This window comes from Protopterus annectens, chromosome 2.part2 (assembly GCF_019279795.1).
Source record: "Protopterus annectens isolate FY-2018-M chromosome 2.part2, PAN1.0, whole genome shotgun sequence".
In the NCBI taxonomy this organism is placed as follows: domain Eukaryota; kingdom Metazoa; phylum Chordata; order Ceratodontiformes; family Protopteridae; genus Protopterus; species Protopterus annectens.
In genome coordinates, this window is record NC_056730.1 from 700,249,549 (window position 1) to 700,267,616 (window position 18,068).

An 18,068-nucleotide genomic window follows, 5' to 3' on the forward strand; every position below is an offset into this window, starting at 1 on the left:
CCAGGTTTCTAACATAGCTATAAAAGGCCTTATGATTGTCTTTTGAGTCCTTAGCGACTTTTCTTTCAAAATTTGCCTTGGATGATTTTATGAGCGATCGTAGTTTTTTACTTATAGTGATCAAGGGGGTCTTCCCTTTTAAGGATTTTGCTCTATCTTGTAGTAGCTATCTCCTTTTATTGTAGAGCTTGTTAATGGCTGGGGTCCACCAGACTGAGCTTGTTAATGGCTGGGGTCCACCAGACTGGGCGCTTGCCTTTGGTGCAAAGAGTCTTTGTTTTGTTTGGGATTGCCTGATCCATGCAGTCCTGGAGGTGCTGATAGAAGGCATTTGTAAGTGATTCAGCTGTTTGGGTAATGGTTTCCGCTGGCTCGGGGGCCTTGAAGGAAGCCACACCAGTCGTAAGAAGTGTGAAGTTGGCTTTTGAGAAGTTCTTCACTGTGGTCTTTTTTTATCTGGGGAGGGGGCAGGATGTGGAATTCCAGTGAGATTAGTTTATGATCTCACCAATGAGGGGTACACCTCTGGTGCTGAACATTGTGTCCCCATGTTCGTGATGATGAGATCTAGTATGTTTTCTCCTCTTGTGGGGATGGTGACTAGTTGTTCCATGGCATTTGAGTTTATGAACTCTAGGAACCTTTGGGCTAGAGTGTTGGGGCTTGAGTAATGATCCCAGTCTATATTTGGGTAGTTGAAATCACCTAATATGATGGTGTTTGGAGATACATGTATCCCCTCGAGTGTTTTCAGGAAAGCTGTGTGATGTTCCTGAGTTTGAGAGGGTGGCCTGTAACATGCTATAAATTGCAGAGCAGTCTTTCCTACGGTTACTTGCACTTGGATGGTCTCCGATGCTTCGTACGTTGCCACCAACCTGGAGGTGTGGGTATCCTTGATGAATATGGATACCCCCCCTCCTTTGTTGGTGTGGTCCGGATTTTGGGGCCGGAACGCATAATATGAGGTAAAACCTGATAGTGCCGGGGTGCTCTCAGGAGCCTTGAACCAGGTTTCAAGTCACAGCACAGACATCTATGTTCTCCATACTGAGAAGGGCTTCGAGTGCGTGCATCTTGAGGTTTAGACTTCTGGCATTGAGCAGCATTACCCTTAGTTTATTTTCTTTTTTGTGTTCTAGGGTGGTAGGTTTAGAATTTGAGCCTTGCCTAAAAAGGCACCATGGGAGTGGCAAGAGCCTTTGCCAATATCCGAAGCCCAGGGTGACAGGTGCAAGCCGTCCGTTGCGAAGCAGCGTGGCTTGTCCAGCATGTCATCCCAGGCAGACAGACATTGGATCCCCTTTGAATGACACCAGAGATTAAGCCAATTATTAAAGCTGATCATCTTGTCTCTGTATTGTGGCATCATTCTTGGTGAAGGTAGGATACTGCTCAGGGTCAGGGTCATACCTGCCTGGGCTACATAATCCGAGAGCTCCTCTATGTCTCTTTTCATGTAGTCCAGGGAGGCAAGTCTCAGGTCATTCACGCCAGCATGGACAATGACTGAGTCATACTTGTACTTGCTGTTGAGTGACCTGAGTGCTTGCGTTATGTGGCGGATTCTAGCGCCCGACAGGCAGCTTACTGTGACAGTCTCCTTACTCAATCTGGTGAGTGGGATGTCAGTGTGTCTGACTATGGAGTCACCTATGACAAGTGTGTCTGGCATTGTGTTTGGCCTTAAAGGCTGTGACTGTTTGGCACACTGACTTTGTGGTCTATGTGTTGCATGTGTTGTGTCATGAGGTGGCAGTTGTTTGGGTGTCTGCTTTGGTGGCCTCTGCTGTTTTGGTAGATTTTTGATCAGAGCCTCCGAGTATGTCTTTGTGTGTTTATGTGTATGATTTGAAGTTGTGATAGTACTATGTGAGACTGGGTTTGTGGTGTGTGTGGTTTCCTTCTCCTCCTGTCTGGTCTTGCCAGTCTTATGTTGAGAGAGCTCTGCCTCCAGTTTGGCTATATAGTTGCATCTCTCGCATGTATTTTTTTTTGTGGGAGAAGGAGAGGGTTGTCTGTGTACATGAGGCAATTGTAACATTGCCTCAATATTCCCAGATTCACCAGCTGGGCAGGAGAGGGTGCTAGCAACTGACCCCTCGACATGCTAGAAGGAGAGGACAAAGAACTTTCTGTTAATTGAGTTTGAAAAGACTTCGAGGGATGTGGGTGATTGATAGAGGGGTTTTAGGCTGGTGGGGTACTATGTATAATAAAAAGTGCTATATCAGAGTAGAAAGTACTTTAGGAGCAAGTGCAAGTTTCCCAGCTAGAGAATAGTCTCCTTAGGAATCAAGTATAGCTGGATCTTTCAGATAGGGAATAGGCTGTTTTTGGTTTAGAAATAAAGTTCAAGAAGAGCTGTTCTAAGGGAAAAATGAAGAGTTGACTTTAGGTAGCCTGAATAGTTTAACCCCAATTAACCGCCGCTGCTCTTGTGTGCTCCTGTGGCAACTCCGCGCTAACGCACGTTTTAGCGTGCTTTATAGCAGGGGGTTGAAAAGAGCTGGGAATTGACCCAAAATGGCCAATGGACTACTAGTTTCTGGCTGATACCACTCCAAAATGGACAAATAGGCTGCTCAGTGCTTCCCACTCCAAAATGGACAAATAGGCTGCTCAGTGCTTCCCACTCCCACTGGTAAACAAAGAAGCTTCCTTTCTTCCAAATAAGGATATGGAACAGTTTCAGGAACCAAGACAAAGCCCAGAGATCAGCAAACTCTGATACTGGACTATTCTAGTTCAGTAAGGCGGGAAACAAGAGATATGCGGAATCACATGGATATTAGCTGGTAGAGTTGCTCGTTAGTGGTGAACAAGGGAGCACAAACTTTGATGCAAATGGCCAGAGTTTGATTAGTGATGCTGGCACCAGAGGTGTGGCATGAGGAGGGATGGGAAGAAGCAAAAACTGTTGGCGCCCCATTTTCTTTGAAGGATAGTGGGGTTTCTGCTAGTGATCTAGCATTTTCCCATTTGCGGGGGGTGCTCTAATGGCATAGGATATAGCCAATGAATTTGGTGTACTGGAGGATGGGAGCTAATTGATATTAACATTTATTTTATTTTTATTTGTTTTACATTTGTTAACTGGGTGTCTAAGCCGAAAAGACCCTTTTTCAGCAGAGGAGAAAAGCTCCACAAAGAAAAATTAGATACATTTAGTTATTTAGACATGATCAGTATACATACAAATTACAAAAGGCATGCTTTTACAGTGGTATGTGGCACATAAACAGTTACAGTGGAGAGAACAAACAAAAAAATTATTTAAAAATAAAGGTAATTAATAGATTTGTGGTGTACAGCTGAAATTTGGAACATGGGTAGAATACATACATAGTACACAGGTGCAGTACATACATTGTAGATTAGCCAATGTTTGTGAGTAAGATTGAAAACTGTTATCAAGTAGTCTAGATTTAGTTTGTATACCCTATCCGTTATCAAGTAGTCTAGATTTAGTTTGTATACCCTATCCGCTTTCACTAACCTGAGGAGCAATCATGGCACTGCCAACTTTGCTTGAGATGTTGCCTGATGAGGTCTTTAAATGAGGCTTTGGATGATGTGTTTTGAATGCTAATGGGGACAGAGTTCCATTTTTTTAGCCACCAAACTACTATATAGTGCATCTCCAAAGCTATTGTAGCTGTTGGTGACTTTTAGTAGTAGTTTGCTTGATGATCTAAGAGGCCTTTTGGCTGAGTGGTGATGTACTAGGTTTTTGAGGGCAGAACACTTATTGGGGAGGTAATAGATCGAATGACAGGGGCAGAGCTGATTGTAGGTTAGGAGGTTGGGCATTTCAAGCCAGTGGAGCTGTGTCAAAGCAATACAGTGATGAGTTCTGTATGAGCAATTTGCAGCAAAGTGGGCAATTCTGTTATAGCAGGCTTCCATCTTGCTTAGTTCAGTTTTGTTGAGATTAGTCAGAATGTGAGATGCATAAAGTAGAGTGGATAGAAGTTGCAAGCAATGGCTGATCTTGTGTTGTTGGTAAGAAATGGTTTGATACAGTAGAATGATCCCATGTAGTTTTTTAATAGTTAAGTTGAGATGACTATCAAATTTTAGGTGGGAGTCTATGGTTATTCCCAGTAGCTTAGCCTGTGCCACTGGAGTGATTGGAGTAGATAGTGAATTGACTGTTTATCAGTGTTTTTGTTAGAACTGGTTATAATCCTAAGATGAGTTTTCTTTGGATTGAGGATAAGTTGGGCTTTGGTAAGGTAGTTTTCAGCATCATAGAATGCTAGTTGAGTTGTTTTGCAGGAGGGTGGGAATGTTTTGTGGAGCACAGATTAAGGTCGTGTCATCTGCATACTGAATGATAGATGCATGCTGTATGGAGGTCATTTGTGAAGATTGTGAATAGTAGTGGTCCTAAGATAGAACCTTGTGGAACTCCTATAGTTATGGGCAGCTGAGGAGAGAGAATTTTCCCATTTCACAGCTTGTTACCTGCCAGTTAAGTAGCTTTGGAACCAGGTAAGAGTGGAATTTGATAGGTGATATTGGTTTAGTTTGTTTAGCAGGATTTGGTGTGAGACTGTATCAAATGCTTTGGACATATCCAAAAAGAGTTGACACATGTAGGCCTTCATTTTTGAGATGGTTTACTGTGTTTGTGAAGCAAAGGAGGGCTGTAATGGTACTATGGGCAGGTCTGAAACCATGCTGAGTAGGTGACAGGGTGTTGCTGTCTACGCGATAGTTTAGCATCTGGGTATGAGTGCATTTTTGTAGGATTTTGGCCGGGGGAGAGTAAAGTATTGGGTCTGTAGTTAAGTTCAGTGTTAGTGTTATTTGTGTTGGGGGGGGGGGTGGTAAGGAAGGAACTGTCCTGTGATACTAAGGATAGAATTGAGTTCACAAAGTGGGAGTTGAATTGTGTTTCGATGGGAATTTTAGTGTCAGGGGTGGTTGGTTTGGGAGTAGTCTTTTGGGTGGATTTTAGTAGCCGGTTTACATTTTTCCAAAATTTTGGGGGGTTGTGTTGGTATTTAGTTTGTAATATTGTGTAGTAGGATTTTTTGTCCAGCCTAATGCATTTTTTTGCACGGTTGCGCAGTTCTTGGTACTTGGGCATTGTGTTTCTTTGATAGTAAAGCCGGGGCAATGTCTCTAGACTTGAGGATCTGTTTGGTTTCTTTACTGAGCCAGGGATTTGTAGAGGCTCTAACCTTGAATTTTGCGTAATTGAGCGACAGTGTCTAGGTGTTGTAGAAATGTTTTGTTGAAGTATACTACAGCCTTGTCAAGTGGGAGGGTTTTTAGGGGGGTCCAGTCACAGTTAGAGTAAAGTGGTGAGGACCTCCACAGAGAATGTTTTTGTGTTTCTAGTGGATATATAGTTAGTGGTTTTGTATATGCTTTTTCTACTACATATAAAGTATATTATGTTGTGGTCACTTAAGGTGTCTTGGAGACTGTCTGTGTGAGGGTACTGTGTGGGGTTGTTAGTTAGAACCCAGTCAAGGATGGATTCCCTTTTAGATTTTTTTATCGCATCTAGTTGGAATTTGGACTAGCTGCTGGTAGCCATGGAGATTTATTAGATTATTTGGTAGTTCTGGAGTCTTCAAGGCTAGCAGGTGTATTACCAGGTGGAATATAGATCACAATTGTGGTGATGACCTTTTTAGAGTGAAGTTGAAGTTGTGAGATAAGTATGTCCCAGTTATTGGGGGAGGGGTAGGAGTTTGGTAATTGAACTACAGTTAATACAGTAAGGCAGTTCCACCCCCTTTACGAAGTGGTCTGTCTTGTTTAATGATATTGTAGCCAGCATGTAGTGATTTGCATGGTGTCAACCAGCCCTGCCCAGTTAAGGCATAATAGAAATGCCCAGTGTATTGGGCTGTGTACTTATGGCTTGGTGCTTTTTGCTACTGCATAGTACTTACTGTGTGCAAGCAATTGCAAGGCAAAGCAGCTGATGGTGAGCTGAAAAGGTACACTGAGGAAGAAGGAAAAAAAGTATGTAGTAAAGTTACAGATCTTAGTTGCTGGTTGGCACTTGACGTTTAATTAAAATGTAAGCACAAAAGGCATATGTTGTAGTTGTACAAGAACAAAGTGGTGCTAGTCTAAGTGGAAGCATGGTTAGCAGCTGAGTGATTTCGAAAGACATGAGGGAGAACTAGTGATGTGCCTTGGGGTGTGGCTGGTAGCAGATTGTGCTGTCCCCCCCCCCCCCCCCCCCGGGCTACTTCTTGAAAATGGGTATTTACCCAGTTGAACTTTCTGATCATTAAAGAAATTCTGTTCTTACTTTATCTGAGTCTGAGTTGACTGGAGGTTAATTAGAAAGCTTGTGAAATCTGGGAGATGAAAAATTTTAGACAAGGAAGTTCTTTCATAATGTAGCAAAATGTGCTTGTTTTTGGTACAAGTTGTAGTCTGTTATTAAGATTTGGAGTACCTGATCTTGCATTAATTTAAGATTTTAGACACCTGCCGAGAATGGTCATATAATTTCAAATCCTCTTTCTGTGGTTATACTTTGCAGGACAGTTGGTAGAGACCAATGTAATGGCTGTATTTGACCACAGAGGAATAACTACATCTGTTGCAAAAATTATGAAGAATTCTTGGTATGTGCTAATGAGCTTCACAAATCTAAATTCCTTCTTTCTACTCATACCAGTCTGAAATAAAGTACAGCTGCTCTTCATTCAAATTTTTTTTGATTGGTGTACTCGTACAGTTATTCTTATTGTGTCAGTGCAGTAGTTGGGGGTTTCAGATCCCCTGTGGGTTATATGTTTCAGTTTGCAAATGGTGCTACTTTTCTCTGATGTGTTTTATGACTGTTTTTACTCAGTGGCTGCAGCACTACATTTCCAGATATACTTTATGCTTTCTGATCAGTTTCACTCGGACTGATGCAGTGGCTCACCTTGCTAGTAAACTGTTTATTTATATACTGGCGTGTGAACTGGATTGATGAATTGACTCCCTTCAGAGTACCATATATTCATTTTTTTTTAATGACAGTATAGTGTATAGATAGTATAGATCACTTGCTGGCACTCTGTCAGGAGTGGTGAAAGTCGGTACATCAGGTTACTTTATTGTATTACACCTCTCTTGCCTTGGATTCACATTATTCTATATTCATGTATTGTCATGTCGTCGTCTTCTCTCTGCTTTTCCGACAGTTGCTTTGTTCCACATTTCCCTTTGTATGTTTTCTGTCCATCTGTGTTGATTCTTTTGCTATAGTATAACCTATACTCCACCATTGGCCCACAGTGGTATTTCCCTTCCATTGTACATTGATGTATATATTTGTTTCTGTAGATTCTACATTTGTCTGTTCTTGCATCGACTACTTGGGGTGGTCGTGCACAGTCAGTGTTTACTACAGCTGCTCACATTTCACTGTGGCCGTGAGATGGTTTACCATGCTCTAGCCCAGTGATGGCGAACCTATGACACACTTGTCAAAGATGACGCATGCCATGACATTTTGGGTGACATGTCAGAGATCACCAACACCCGAGTTACCAAAGACACTGCTTTTGGATTCATTGCTCACATGAAGTGCACAAATTATTTTGGGTTTGGTGTGTCAAAAGCTCCTGGCACACAAGGTTCACCCACCATCACTGCTTTAGCTTATGATCTGTACTACACACTGGCCTGGCTGCATACATAGGTAGTAAGCCTCTGGGCTCATCACACACGCAGTGTAAACAGTGTTGGCATGACTGGGATCATGGGTGCTATGTTTTTAATTCCCTTGGTTGATGTCCATTTGTTCTGAGTTTTTGTGTGTTAAGTCACATTATTATTAACATGCTTTGGATGTATACTTTTAGCATATAAAAAGTATCAATTTTTAGCAATGCAAGTAAATGAATTATTGTTAATATAAACACCAACATGTGAACAGTAGTTTTTAGGTATGTGCAGTAAAATGCTATCAGTAAATAGAAGTAGCAGATCATATGAATAAAAACAGGGTGATTGGTATGTGTAGTATAAAACATAGTGATATGTACTATAAAACAGGGTGACTGGTATATGTGTACTAGCTCCCATTAATCACCTCTGACAGAGCTAGCAATACTTGGGGCTATAGCTGCCACATTGTAGAACTTTATATCACTGTTGTGTAGGTTAAAACCATTTCTGGGTGCATAAAATAGTGGCATAAGCACCATATGTAACATTCCATCTTTGAAATTCTGTTGTCTTCATTTTTTCACTCAAGTGAGAGGGTTTTTTTTATAGTGATTCAACATCTCTGAAAATGAAGACCAGATTCTTTATTAATATTGGAAAAAATGTTGAATGAATGACTTAAACTGCATTGTTTTAAGACCATGCACGTTGTTTGTGTAGCCAGTGGTTCTCTGAGTTGTTAAATATTGGTCTGAGGGCGAGTCCATGACATTCTTTTTGTCTGCCGGAAATAATTTGGTGTTTAGGTAAATTCTATACTGAAGTTTTCAGCTGGTTATGTAAAGATGTGGTTATATATTAGCAAATTGTAAATGATTCCATTAGTATATAAACTCATTTATTTGATAACCAGGTAAAGTACTGATCTGGCTGTACCATTTTCAGGCTCCCCCCAGGGAGCAGATGGTCTGACATTCAGTGACATTTAAAACTTTAAATTTGAAAGAAGAATACAGCAATATACAAATAATGCATCACGGTAATTAGATTTTATTCTGAAGATGTAATTTTTACTGTATATGTAATAATGTGCTGTCATCTCTCTTGTCTGCTTTCACATTTGCAAACTTCTGTTCTGAATTTTAAAGAGCTTTTTTTTTCACGTTCTAAAATACGGTAAAAACAATAGTCATGTAATTGAAACAGTTGTCTAAAGCTGTTAAAATGTTTCTCCCATGCAAAAATTGTTGGCTTCATCACAGGCATAAAAGTGGTAGGTTTTTCAAACATTTGTTGAGAACTTAAGTAATTGTTGTACTTTGTAACTTACGGTGGAAAATGCACCGTGGCACTTGCTTAAGTAAAGTTAATTGGGCAACTTGTTAACAAAAAGCTTGGATAACTTTTTAATAAGTACTTGTCCATACAATTTTGTTGAATCCCACCACTAACCTCACTTGAGAGCTTGCATAGGGTGCCCCCATAGATTTTTATGGACCGGGCTCCACTCGTACACTGGTGGATGCACCTGAAGGTGGTACTTTGACCCCACAGAGGGCAAGGTAGACTGTATGAAGCAATCGGTAACTTTTCAGTGATGTCACAGGGGGAAAATTAAGACTTTACAAAGGATTTTATTTTAAAGAGCCTGCCGTAAAATGGGCATGAATAGCAAGGAAATTCAGCATAGCACTGAAGGCACTACATTGGTTCATGGGTACTTACTGGGCTATTGATCTGGGTAAGTATCAGTGATGCCTGAGTAGGTGATTGTGTCAGAGGCCTTGGCTAAGTGTAGGTAGGCCATTTGCACAGATTTGCCCTCATCCAAGGCTTTGGTGACTGTCTCGAAGTCTACCAAGTTTAACAGGCATGGTCTCCCCTTGACAGAGCCAAACTGGATGGGGTCAAGCATTTGGCGATTTTCCGATTATCTTTGTTAATAAGGAATCGTAGTGATTCATTCCATGGCCTTGCAGATAAGGCTAGTCAGGCTAATGGGTTTATAGTTCCTGGGGTCCTTGGATGCACCCCCCTTTGTGTAAAGGGATGACGGTAGCCGTTTTCCATTCTCTTAGGATGAAGCCAGTGCTTAAGCTATAATTGAAAAGATGAAGCCAGTGCTTAAGCTATAATTGAAAAGTGTGCCCAATGGTGATGCAAAGCTGTGTCAAACCCAGAGCTGGTGGACATGCTCCACTTAAAGAATTCCCAATCCCTCTGTGCTACACGCTGTAGGGACCTAAACCTTGTCGCCACAATAAACAGAACATGCTGGAGGGATAGATTCCTGTCCCAGAGACTTCCCATACTCTGGAACAGACTACCTATCTATGTCAAACAGAGCTCCTCATTAGCACTCTTCAAGAAAAATCTTGATGATTGGATGGGAAATAGGAAATTCACCCTGGGGATCATTTCTGTGGCTCTGCTCGACAGGGGCACAGGAAAATAATTTTCTTGGGTGGCGAAAGCCAGGGTACCTTTTTGGCTAGGCTTATATAGGCCCTAGGGCCAATAGCCTAGTACCTACCTATGAACCTAGGCTAATTCCTATTTTAACTCGTGTATAACACAGTCTGGTCCCATAGAGGCTGTGTTTTTGGCCTTGGAGAGGGTATTTAAAGACCTCCCTTCTTGGAGATACTAGGCAGGGGACAGGTCTTTGGGATGCTTTGGGGTATATGTGGTGGGGGCAGGGGAGGGAAGTTTTCACTGAACCAGTCAGCCAAAAGGTTTGCTGTATCCACAGGTTCTATATATGTAGTACCATGAACTACTGAGTTCAGTGCATTTCTGGGCCTTTCCTTTTGAGGTTATGGATGTGACTAAGAATGCCTTGTGGTTATCCTTGGGGAAGCTAATTTGGATTTGTAGTTAGCTTTGGATGACTTGACTAAAGTCTTATTTGCTTGTTTATGTTGAGGAGGGTGTGTTTCCAGTTTTGAGACCATTCCTTCCTACTCTTAGATGGCAATCTTTCATTCAACAAAGTTATAGAATAGGAAAAAGAAACAGCTGGACGTAAAACCAAACTCTAGCTTATTGACACAGAGCTGCTGGGTTTTATAGTAGGAACACACTGTTTAATAGGGCACCTAGACCCCTCCCAGTATTAGCATGGATTCCTAGCATAGGTCAGAGTAGGTCAGGTCCTCAACTGACTTATCACCAGCAAATGCCCAGTTTTTTTTGTTAACATCTTGATTCACTGATATTCAGCTTTTATACCACAGAGTGGCTTGCCATGGCACATTAAGCAGTCCGTGATTCGTGTTCTCCTATCTTGAGGATGTTCTTTGCCACAGTTGATGCCCAAAGCAGTTTCTGTACAACTCTTTTTTTTTTCCCCCTTTTGACACCATTTAGAGTATGTGTTGCTGCCCACAACTCCAATCTTGGGTGAATATTGAATTCTTTTGCAGCATCATCTAAGGGGAGGATTTTTAGGATGTTGTGGTTAGTAGATGATAGAGTACTAATGAGTATTTCTGGGTTAAAACTGGATAGGTGGTATGTTGCTTTTTAAGTATGCTGCTTTTGTGTTGTGTGAGATGTCTGGTTGTATAGACTAGGAGATGGTCACTGAGAGAGTCTGACATTGTGGATCCATTCTAATAAGGCATTTGATGTCCTGCTATAATCTGTGGGGCTATTAATTTGTTGTGTGAAACTATACAAGTTCATCCTAGATACAGGGAAGTTAGAGGTTATGTTCAACCAATTGATGTTGACATCACCTAGTAAATTCAGATTCATTTTATGCTGAGTTTAAGGCAAATTTCAGTGCCAGATTGCTATCCAGCAGTTTAAGTAAGGTTTTATATTTAACTGGGAGAGTTTATCTACAATGATTGAATGCATACCTCTCAATCTCTTATTGTAAGAAATCTGGACAAAGCCATAAGTAAGTAAAAGTAGAACAAAAGTCCCAAAAATAGGGACCATTTTTAATATTGCTCTTACAAACTTAGAAAGTTGATAGAATAAAAGGTTGTGCATTATCATGATTTTTCTGAAGGGTAAAAACACAAATGCCTGTCATTATTTTTAAACTTCGGTATTTGGTGATTTGCTACTAAATTGCCAGGAAAACACAATTTTATGCAAAATGGACCAAAATATGAGACAACAATCTGGAATTCTGCTACAGTCTGTACTGTTGAGAGGTATTAAAATGAATGTGGGATGGTGTTGAATGCCTTTGCTGAGATCTAGATATGTGGTGTGTACTGATTTGCCCTTATCCATTGCATCAGACTTCTCAAAGAAATCGATCCGGTTAAGTAGGCAGGATCTCCCTTTAACGAATCTGAACTGCTTGGCGCAAAAGATTTTCTAGATTGTTTGTCTATTTGTTAATTCCATAATAATCCTTTCTATAGACTTACAGATGAGGCTGGTCAGGCGTAATCCGGTCACTTGACACCCCACCTTTGTGCAAGGGGATAACTGATGTCTTTCATTTATCCAGCGTGAAGCCTGTTTAGATGCCAAGTACCCTGTGTAGGGAGTCTCACAAGTCTTGTTTCTGACCGATCACTAAGCAGCCCAGTATGTTATCCAGCCCCATGGAAGAAGTGTTTTTGGCTTTGGGTAGTGCCTTGATGTGTTTTGGGAGATTTTGTTGGGGAGATTTAGATGCCGGTATGTGATCTGGGAATGTGGGGTGAGGGGAGTGAAGTTTCAGCTAAATTTGTATGCTCGTAGATAGTCTGAGCTCTGGTTCCTATTATGGGATCTCATTAACTATTAGTGCTGTGCAGTGTTGCTCACTGTTTCTGAGGATTCTAACATAGTTGAAAGGCTTTGTTTTCCTTCACGTGGGTGGCTATTTCATATCTTTCAGCTGACTTTTGATCAGCGTCAGGAGTACCATGATAAGTTTAGCAAGATCATGTTTAGCATTTTGATTTATTTTTGATTGTAACGAGTTTGTATTTTTATATAGCCTCTTTGTACTTGGGAATAAACTCTTATTGTGGAACTAAAGTATGGTGTTTGAAAGGGGCAGATGTGTCTGTGGAGTTGTATACATGCACATAGAATTTGGCAGTAAAGCAGTGCAAGTAAGCAGTAAGGTCATCGGGTTGGAAGGAGATTGAGTTCAGTCAAGTCACCACTGAGTTTTAGCAGATTATCTTGTGTGTAATCTCTGAATACCGAAGTGTGGGAGAATGCTTCTGGCTGCTGTCTCCTAGTGAATGTGACTGATTTTGTAGTCTTTGACTAGAGAGGAAGTGGCATTTTGGGGAAGTTGGGGGGAGGGCCAAAGTTGTTCTATATTGATAAGAACCAGTCTAAGATTTTACCACCTTTTGCAGAGGAGTGGACACGCTGGTCCATAGAGTTTGTATTGATTAAGTCCAGAACTTTTTAGGGGTACATGGTTGAAGGTAACTTATCCCTCCATTTTACTTTGAGACTTGAGTGTCCTAGGAGAATGGTTTTGGTTTAATGCATGGGGACTTCGTACTGTAAGTAGGTATGGGCTTGGGGGGGGGGGGACAAATTAGGGGTCCTGTAGTTGGCTATGATATGATTTATAAGGAATTATTTTAACATTGTTGATCGTAGAGGAGTTCCAGGTAGATTTCTGAATCTGTAGTTGAATTAATTTTTTTAACATGGAACCACTGCTGCATTTAATGGCTTTGTCTACTGGGATCAGCCTGAACAGGGGAGATGATATTGAAACCTTGCATTGATGGAGTGGGCCTCTGTGACGATGCACAGGTCTGCTTTCTGGGGTAAGGCATGCTTATAGGGAGTGGAGTTTTTAAGGCTCTTAGCTGTGATCAGCAATACCTCTGCTTTCTGGATTCTGTTTGGTTATGTTGTAAGCTTGGTGAGGACAAGTATTTAGACAGTGTACAAAAGCCTTTGCGGGAGGATAGGTGTAGAACATCCCTGGCAAAGCCATTAGGACTGTCTCCCATTTATATATTGTATCCCCTTAGGATAACGAGAAAAGCTAAGCCAGTTTTTGAAGTCCACAGTCTTGTTCCTGTTGTGGCATGGGTTCCAAGATATGTTGTGCACTGGTGGTGCAGGTAGTAGAGTACATGTGTGCTGAATCCTGACACCTGCTAAGCAACAGACTATAATCCTGTCTTTGAACAGTCTGGTGAGTTGTGCATTGGTCTGTCTGAATTTGGAGTCGCATACAGCTAAATTGTTAGACTCTGTGGAGGTTTGCCTTGTGGGTTTTTGATTTGAAACAATCTGACTCCTTGATGCATGTTGTGGTATGTGCTACCTGTGCAGTATTTGTGAAGTTGCTGTGGGTACTTGCTTAGTGTCTTGTATTTAGGAGGCTTATGTTTTAGGTAAGGTTACTTTGGTGCCTCAGTATATGTAGGTCTTAGTGTGTGTTTAATGTGATGTTATTTGTTACTGACTACCTGCTTCCTATTTTGTAATGGCTTCATGTGAGAGCTTTGCCTCAAGTAACATTTAATATGTCTCGCACTGTGTCAGTTTAGGTAGTGGGTGGTAGTAAACATGAGGCTGTTGTGTTGTCTCGGAATGTCCATTTGAACCAGACTGGCTGCAGATACCGTTGGAAAGTGCAAGTGGTTCCAGAGGCTTACTAATGGGGTTAAAGGAGGAATAGTGCCTATGAGGTTTCCAGTTGATTTATTGGAATGCTGTCTGTGTTGAACAGTGAGTCTACACAGAGTAGAGTAACGTGCCTCTTACTGTTTTGAGCATTTCAGTTTGTAGTTGGTAGATGGAGAGAATTTTGTTCAGTTTGTATCTTTTATTTATTTTATTTATTTAACATTTGTTTACCAGGAAAGTCTGACTTGGAACAAAGCCAATTTTCAGAGGAGGCCTGGGGGAGAAATGCTCCAGATGCATATCTTTGGAATGTAGGAGGAAATTGGAGCACCCAGAGCAAACCCACACAATAGCAGGGAGGACATGCAGACTCTGCACAGAAGGCATCCCAGCCAAGAACCTGAGAACTTCTTGCTGTGAGATGACAACGCTACCACTGCACCACTGTGCCCTTCTAGTTGGTGGATGGAGAGAAATGTGCTCAGTTTGTGGCTAGTGGAGGTAGAGAAATGTGCTCACGTTTGCGGCTGGTGGAGGGAGGGGAAATGTGCTCACGTTTGCGGCTGGTGGAGGGAGGGGAAATGTGCTCACGTTTGCGGCTGGTGGAGGGAGGGGAAATGCTCACGCTTATGCTGGTGGAGGGAGGAAATGTGCTCACGCTTATGCTGGTGGATGGAGGGAAATGTGCTCACGTTTGTGGAGGGAGGGAAATGTGCTCACGTTTGTGGAGGGAGGGAAATGTGCTCACGTTTGTGGAGGGAGGGAAATGTGCTCACGCCGGCTGGTGGAGGGAGGAAATGTGCTCACGCTTTGCGGCTGGTGGAGGGGAAATGTGCTCACGCTTGCGGCTGGTGGAGGGAGGGAAATGTGCTCACGCTTGCGGCTGGTGGAGGGAAATGTGCTCACGTTTGTGGAGGGAGGGAAATGTGCTCACGTTTGTGGAGGGAGGGAAATGTGCTCACGTTTGTGGAGGGAGGGAAATGTGCTCACGTTTGTGGAGGGAGGGAAATGTGCTCACGTTTGTGGAGGGAGGGAAATGTGCTCACGTTTGCGGCTGGTGGAGGTAGGTGAAATGTGCTCACGTTTGCGGCTGGTGGAGGGAGGGGAAATGTGCTCACGTTTGCGGCTGGTGGAGGGAGGGGAAATGTGCTCACGTTTGCGGCTGGTGGAGGGAGGGGAAATGTGCTCACGTTTGCGGCTGGTGGAGGGAGGGGAAATGTGCTCACGTTTGCGGCTGGTGGAGGGAGGGGAAATGTGCTCACGTTTGCGGCTGGTGGAGGGAGGGGAAATGTGCTCACGTTTGCGGCTGGTGGAGGGAGGGGAAATGTGCTCACGTTTGCGGCTGGTGGAGGGAGGGGAATTGGTTTGAGCACCACCTTGGAGGGAGGGGAATTGGTTTGAGCACCACCTTGGAGGGAGGGGAATTGGTTTGAGCACCACCTTGGGTAGATGGTAAATTTGTTTAGACAGGCTATGAGATCAGCTTTGGATGTGTAACTATGTACCTCAACTTAACTCTGTGGTGTATATAGTTTTTAAGATTTTATCTCCATTCATCCAGTCCATTCAATACTTTGGAGATGCATCATGCTTTTGTAACAGCCCTCTCAAATGCTGCTTCCTTCTGCAGAATTTACTAGGGAGGCTTTGATAAAACGTTTTATACCCAGTAATATACATTTGGGTGGTGTGCTTTGTCTGTGAACTGGATATTAGAACCGACTCCATAATGTAGGATCATGTGCACAAGCTCCCCCCACTACAACCCCATACAATCACCTGTTAACAGGATTGTGCATAAAACACATGGCTGGTAACCAGAGACAGTGGTCGGCATCATTGTATGTTGATTTTCATTATCTCTGCCCTGCAAGAAATGTCTGTATTGGTACTTTGCTAGTGTTCGGCCAGGGAGAAGCATGGTGCACCTTTGCTAGTGTTCGGCCAGGGAGAAGCATGGTGCACCTTTGCTAGTGTTCGGCCAGGGAGAAGCATGGTGCACCTTTGCTAGTGTTGGAGAAGCATGGTGCACCTTTGCTAGTGTTCGGCCAGGGAGAAGCATGGTGCACCTTTGCTAGTGTTCGGCCAGGGAGAAGCATGGTGCACCTTTGCTAGTGTTCGGCCAGGGAGAAGCATGGTGCACCTTTGCTAGTGTTCGCCAGGGAGAAGCATGGTGCACCTTTGCTAGTGTTCGGCCAGGGAGAAGCATGGTGCACCTTTGCTAGTGTTCGGCCAGGGAGAAGCATGGTGCACCTTTGCTAGTGTTCGGCCAGGGAGAAGCATGGTGCACCTTGGATTGACTGGCATATAAACTGTGATCTGTCAGATTTCCAGGATTTGTTCTTTTTGCATATATCTGTAGCCCCTGAATGTTTTCCATTGCACCCGTGCATGCCATTAGAAAAAAATCAAGTTTTGTGTATATGATATACCTGACCATGTGCAACTGGGAGTCTGTGATGAATTACTGCTGCTGTTGAGTGGAAGGCTTTCATGTGACACAGAAAGGTGGGCATGTCTACACTTTCATTAGTACAGAGTGGCAACAGCGATTGTTAGACAATGCACACTTACAGGTTCAGTTGTATCTTTGTTCAGTATCAGCAGCTGTGGAGGGGGTATATATTTGTCTGTATAGTATATAACATGAGGGTAATTGTAGTGGTGGTAATAGAATTTGTGAAGATTGATAAACCTGCACCCAGGAATGTACTGTAGAGGAAAGTGTATTGTAGTAGCAGTAGTTTGGGGGGAGGGGGCAGGTAGATTTTCACTCGTAGAAAATACTGCTGTAAAATTCCAGGAATTAGGGGGACTGAACTGCACAGCAGAATGCAGTGTACTGTGCTGTCAGATTTAGGGTGTAAAAGACTGTTGCATAAGACAGCTTACAGCCTTGCATTGCACACTACTGGTGTCTGCAGGGAGGCTGTGGCTTGTACATGAAAGATGTGGTTACCACAAATCTGTTGTCAATCTGTAGGTTCTTATGTGACTAAGAACAGTGTGGTATAGGAATGCAGCATTAATGAAAGGAGAGATGCTCCCAGGTGGAGATAGCTGTTCTCCTGCAGGTTGTAAGCACACATCTAGTGATAATGTTTGAAGGATGCTGGAGTACCCATAGATATCGGCTGTTGAAATCGATTCCATGTTATCTGAATTAATTTGAGGGCTCCTGTTTGTACTTTATTAGCTTTCTCAGAGACTGTTGTATAAATCCTCGTTTGGATGACTAGGCATGTACCTTAAAATCTGAGCAGGACCACAGGCAGTGAGTCACCTGTTGGAACAGAATCCATGCCATCCGTGGTGACAGTAGCTTACAAGCTACTATCACACAGAGCTCTAATGGTGAACGTGAATTTGACTGGTCTGGATACACATTATAGTAATGCATATAGTGGAGTCATGTGTCTTCAGTTTGGTTGCAGCTGATTTAGCTCACCTGAATGTGATGTGTTGCATCTCTTTCAGCCACGGCGGTAATGGATGTCGATTGGATGCTGTGTAGCAAACTCTCTGCACTGTATGCCTGGTTATAGGCCAGGTGAGTGCTGCTCACAGTAGTCCTGTGCATTGTGATTAGCAGTGGCATGTCTATCCTGTCCGTAGATCTGTGGCTGTGCCATTTCTCATTATGTGTAAACTTGATAATGCATCTTTTAAGTCCGTAACAGATGTCTTGTCTCTGACTTAACTGTTGCTTTTGTGTTATGTAAGGGTTCATTGCATCTGAGGTACCTGGTACTACATGTCCTATACTCTGCAGGTGCAGTGAATTTCATGTCTACTATGCTTTTAAATGTGCTAACACTGGTGGCGGTGGTGTGATACTGGTGGAAGACACCACATCTGCAGAG

General features: G+C 42.7%; 2 protein-coding genes across 4 annotated transcripts in view; both read left to right on the forward strand.

The window, feature by feature from the left end:
- Window positions 1–18,068, forward strand: part of FASTKD5 (FAST kinase domains 5) — a 117,269-nt gene that overhangs the window by 3,477 nt on the left and 95,724 nt on the right. The window contains exon 1 of one of the 2 annotated variants that reach the window (XM_044064097.1): window positions 6,534–6,605. The exons of the other annotated variant lie outside the window; for it this stretch is intronic. The gene's annotated coding sequence lies outside the window, so the exon portion shown is untranslated. Of the gene's footprint in view, window positions 1–6,533; window positions 6,606–18,068 lie in introns of those variants that run through there. 2 annotated transcript variants of the gene reach the window in all.
- Window positions 1–18,068, forward strand: part of UBOX5 (U-box domain containing 5) — a 664,864-nt gene that overhangs the window by 3,476 nt on the left and 643,320 nt on the right. Inside the window, exon 1 of one of the 2 annotated variants that reach the window (XM_044064101.1) lies at window positions 6,534–6,605. The exons of the other annotated variant lie outside the window; for it this stretch is intronic. The gene's annotated coding sequence lies outside the window, so the exon portion shown is untranslated. Of the gene's footprint in view, window positions 1–6,533; window positions 6,606–18,068 lie in introns of those variants that run through there. 2 annotated transcript variants of the gene reach the window in all.